Raw genomic sequence first — 5,353 nt, forward strand, 5'->3', positions numbered from 1 at the left:
CCTTCAAAAATCATACCATAAGCGGTTGATGTAAGAGGGAAACAAACATTGGGGAAATTATTAATATAAACTATATACGGCAAGAGCACTTCGAGTGACACTAGGCCAAAACACAACACTGGCGACGAAACGTTGCGACGAAAAAAGGATATTGGCGACGAAAATTCAACACTTGCGACGAAATAAAATCGTCGCAACGGAGACAAAAAAAGGTCGCCAAACGGCTCGTCGCAAAGCCTGCTACGAAACATTATTTTCGTCGCATAATGTTGCGACGCTTCCATGTTTCGTCGCAAAAATTCGTATTTGCCAATTTATTTTTGTAGGCGACGAAATTTGACAATCGACGCAAATCTCCTAGCCATCTTGCGACGATTGAGCGAAAAACGTCGCAATTGGTTTGTGCAAATTTGCGACGAAATCGTTGTACAAAATCGTCGCAAGTTTTTTTTGTGACATTAAATAATAAATTAACCTGTAATTGATTTTTAATTCTTTTTCTTTAGAATAATTAATTACCAATTCTAATAACACAAAATTAACTATTAGGTCAAAGAACACATCACATTCAAATTTATTCCATCACATTCAAATCAAAATATTAAGTGAAATACACTACAAATTCGAAACTACACTCAAACTTAAAAAAATATTGTAGCATTACAAACAAAAAAAAAAAAAAAAAATTGATCCATGCTTTATTCATTGTTCATAAGAAGTAGTTTGCTGTGGAGAAATACACGACTTTGTCGTCTCAAATGCTCGTTCTCGGTATTGAAAGCTTTGCTGAAGTTATCCACCTGATCTTAATAAACTCTTACCATCTGTGCCTGCAAAAAATGTATAAGTACATAAGTGTTCCATAAATATGAACAAGGACAAGTTAAACAAAAAATACGGCACCGCAACAACTAAAGCATGAAGTTACCCAAAGTGTCTATGCGGCAATACAAAACACCCAAATTATCTTGAAACATATATAAAACAAAAGTTTCAACATATAAGCATATACCGAAAAACAACTCCCAATACTACGCAATAGATACCAAACACTTTATACAATGTATACCAAACATCATATGGCGGCTCATATAAATACCAAATGATAGATCTCATATACGAGACAAATTTACCCGAGAGCTTCTCACGTAGATCCCTTGCGCCTTCAGAAACATATCTCTTCGCACATAGTTAGCTTGATCAATACTTTCCTTGGAGCTTAAAAAGCAAATCTGTTACGCCAACTCAGAGATCTTGCCAGATCATAAATAAAATCAGAGCCATCTTAGACGAAGTAGATGCTATGATAACATAGTGTCAAAAACAAAAACAAACATCACATAAATATATTGCTGAAAATTTACTCAAAAAAACTCATACCTGTGACTTGGTGTTCACTGTCCTAGAAAAGATCGTGTTCTCATTTGTCATCATTTTCTCTTTGTCTACATAAAAAATTGAATTTGCTAGCATAAGGGAATCTGATTTCTCCATGAAAGACAAAAAAAAAAAGCTGATTTGATGTTTAAAATACCTTTGTCATAACAAACAATTCCCTGCTTCATCCACCATCTGATACATTACAGCTCTTTATATGCTAGCAAATGCACCAAATGCAGCTTCTAATTAATTCCAAACAAACTCCCAGAACAAACCATATATATTTTACTTAAATCTCTACTATTAAACTATAAATAAATAAAAACAATAAAAAAAATAATCACTCTAATGTATTGGTGCAGACTCAGTGAATATCTTATCACACTTAAAACATTAAATAATCAACATCCCACCAATTTATTCATTCCTATGAGTGTACTGTATATTATCAAATTATAGATATCACAACCCTATGAGTGCAAAAACTCAATTATAGATTTAATGAACCTTCAAACCAATTATATATTCAAGAACTCGTTACCTTGTAAAGAGAATGAGAGGGAAAAGAGCATTCACGAAGAGATAGTTCCACAGGGAGAAGGATAAAGGGGAGATGGCTGTGTACGGGGAGAAGACGAACGAGGTTATGACAGCCTGTACAATCGTGGCGGCGAATTGTGGAGGTGAAAAGACGGCAAATCGTGGCGGCAAATCGTGGCGGCAAATCGTGGAGGTGAAGAGACGGCAAATCGTGGCGGCGAACCATGGAGGTGAAGAGACGGTGAAGCGTGGCGGTGAAGAGACGGGACCCGACCGGATTCGGATCTCGGGCATACCCGCCCCGTCTCTCGGCAACTCTCCAGCAGCGTCGCTCTTCGCCACCGGAAACCGGCTGCGTGACTTTGCCAAACTGCTGGATCTGAGATTCGAAGTGCAGCGGTGAAGCGTGGGGACGAGGTGCGGCGGCAAAGAGAAGATCAGTCACGGAGAGAAAAGGGCAGAGAGAAGAATTAAATTAGGGTTTTATGTAATGCTCAGTGAATTGCGACGTTTAATAGTACTTCAAAATAAAAATACATTTAACTATTGCGACGAATCCCATTAACTAATTCGTCGCAATAGAAAACCGAGTAAATTTTGTCAACTCCTGTGCGACGAGTTTTCACACATTCGTCCCAATAAATTGTTTTAATATATAAACCAAAGCATATTGCGACGAAAATTACCTTTTCGTCGCAATAATTATTTTTGTAAAAAAACTATTATTAGAATCATGCGACGAATCATTTAAAATCGTCGTAAAAAGAGCGGGAACTTATTTTTCACCAAATTTCGCGACGTTTACTACATAATCGTCGCAAAGATTGACAAAAAACATATATTAAAAAAACATTTTACATGTTTGCGACGAAAGTCATGATTTCGTCGCAAGAATTTTTCTTTTGCAAGGGAGATTTTTGTGTTGCGACTAATTTTGGCAATAATCGTCGCGAGATTGCGACGGGATTAATTTTCGTCGCTACAAAATCGTCGCCAGAATGCAGTTTTGGCCTAGTGTGAGATTATTAAATGAGCTATAAAAACATTTAACCACCATTTTTATTCTCCAAAATAGTAATTTTTAATTCCATTAGATTTATGAAATGAGGTATTTTGATATTTCATCTTTCAAATGTAAAAATACATTATGCAATCATGGTGAATAAAATATCAAATATGAGTTATGAATTCAACCACCTCAGTGTCCATTTAGAAAATAACATGTGGCAATGAGATATATTTAATTAACAACGATTTAATACCTATGGTTGGAGCAAATACATTTATATAAATATCAAAATAAAATATTAAATAGCACATAAATATTTGCAAACTCATTTTGATACTTTTGGGTTAGTGTTGATCTAGATATTTCCATAATTATATTTATTAGAGTCATAATGAAATCCTTATTAGTGGAATACAATATATAGTATATACGATCATTATACATTTTAAACAAAACAATTGATATTATTAATGTTCGCCATTAAATAAAAATGAATTTAATACCAAAGATTTAGAATTATTATATTTTGAAATATATAAAATCAATTCGTTTTTTTATCAATTGATTAAACTTAGCTTAGATCATTCAATTTATTAGTATAATCATGATAAAATTCGTATTTTAATTAGTATATAATTTAAAAAGTTAAATCAATCGTAAAATTTATTGTCACTGGATTCTTCAGTGAAGAAAAAAATAATTATTTAAATAATAACATGAAATTCATGTAGTATAATTTTCAATATGATAAATAAGTGGGAGTACATTACTCTACACATGGCATAACAAATGGTGTCGATTTTCGCAAGTTAGTAAATTCAAACACATATCTATCTTTTTTTATAGATAATATTAATATATAATAGTAAATTAGTAAAAAAAAATACATATTATCTAGTCATGTTCATGTAAAGTGTATAATATCAAATAATTTATTCTGCAATATTTGTTTTAATATAAATCCAAGTTTATGAATTAAAATTAAAAAAATTCGTAACACCACCAATCATCCAATTATAATAAGAAAAGATTTTAAATCGAATTTAACTAAATTAAAATTAAATTATTTATAAAATTAAATTCAAAAATAAATTTATTTAGGGTTTCCAACAAACTTGATATATTTAGAGCATTTTATATATGGTAGGATATAAATATATTAATAAAATAATTAAACATATTTAACTATCTTTAATTTTGGAAAATGATGACATGTTTTTTGATGATTTATTTCGACCAACCAATTCGCCACTTGGGATGAAATTGAAGACATGTCATCAATTGAAATTGCCAAATGTCAATCAATTAGCTATGCAATTCAACTTTTATATATTATATAGATAATTTAAAGCTACAAAAAAATAAGGAATAAAATAAAATAAAACCCCCCTTTTTTTTTAGTTTGCTTCAGAAAATACTAATCAATAGCAGAATGCAGATACTAAGGAAACTGTTCTTTTTTGGAAGTGTTGAATGCTTCAAGGGAGAGCAATGTGTTGGCAAAAGGCCTTTATATACGGGCAAATTACGGTCGCCCCTTAGGTAAGGTATAATTACGAAAAAGACCCCTTATGTTTGTATAATTACAAATACCCCTAAACTATAAATTTTCTTACACGTCTACCGTCATGGTGTTAAATTCAACATAATCTGCTAGATTCCGAGGAATATTCTCTAATTTGTACTCATTTTGTGTAAAAATGCAGCTGATGCACCTCAATATGTTCTTAACAAGCCAATAGACACATCTTATGATCATCTTGTTTCCAAATATGGGGTTCGAATGGGATAAAACAAGTACAAACTGGAAAATGTTCAACATAATCAAGAATATTCCACTAAATTTGACACCACAAGGATGAGCGTGCAAAAAGATTAATAGTTGATGTGGTTGGTTGTAATTACCCAAACATGTGAGATTTTTCGTATTTGACCATACCTAAGGGGTGGATATATATCTTAAAGTCATTATTATTTATTACTTTAATTTGCATTATTAATTTTTAAGCTAAGTAGACAGTAAAAGAAGAACCGAGTATATTGGAGAAAAAATATTCTCAAAGTTTGATTATAAAGGAATTATATACATCTATATATGACCTAAAATTTGTTTCCTTTTTGGTATTTTTAAGATGCAGGGTGCAATTTGAAATGAAATATATAAATTGAGGTAACCTTTGCCAATTTAAAAATTTGACGGTGCAATTTGCCAATCCCTGTTATTTTTAGGGTGCTAAACGCAATTTACACTTAATACGATGGTCAAATTCACATTTCAACCAATTCACAGAGTACCCTAGTGTTATTCTAAAACAGTAAAACTTCTTTATCTTATAAATAATTCAGAGAATTTTGTTGCATTTGGTGTCCTTGTATTATATTGAATTGTTAAAAACTCCCTACCATTATTATTAGGCTAAATAG

General features: G+C 31.8%; 1 long non-coding RNA gene across 1 annotated transcript; it reads right to left on the reverse strand.

Annotated features, from left to right (window-relative positions):
* Nucleotides 1-1,181: 1,181 nt before the first annotated feature.
* LOC148770431 (uncharacterized) lies at nucleotides 1,182-2,006 on the reverse strand. Its single transcript, XR_016031230.1, has 3 exons — nucleotides 1,922-2,006; nucleotides 1,535-1,597; nucleotides 1,182-1,445 (listed from the first exon to the last, which is right to left on the reverse strand). It is a non-coding gene; the product is annotated as an uncharacterized LOC148770431 (long non-coding RNA).
* Nucleotides 2,007-5,353: the final 3,347 nt, after the last annotated feature.

Source organism: Erythranthe guttata, chromosome 5 (assembly GCF_056151865.1).
Source record: "Erythranthe guttata isolate IM_541 chromosome 5, IM_541, whole genome shotgun sequence".
NCBI lineage: Eukaryota > Viridiplantae > Streptophyta > Magnoliopsida > Lamiales > Phrymaceae > Erythranthe > Erythranthe guttata.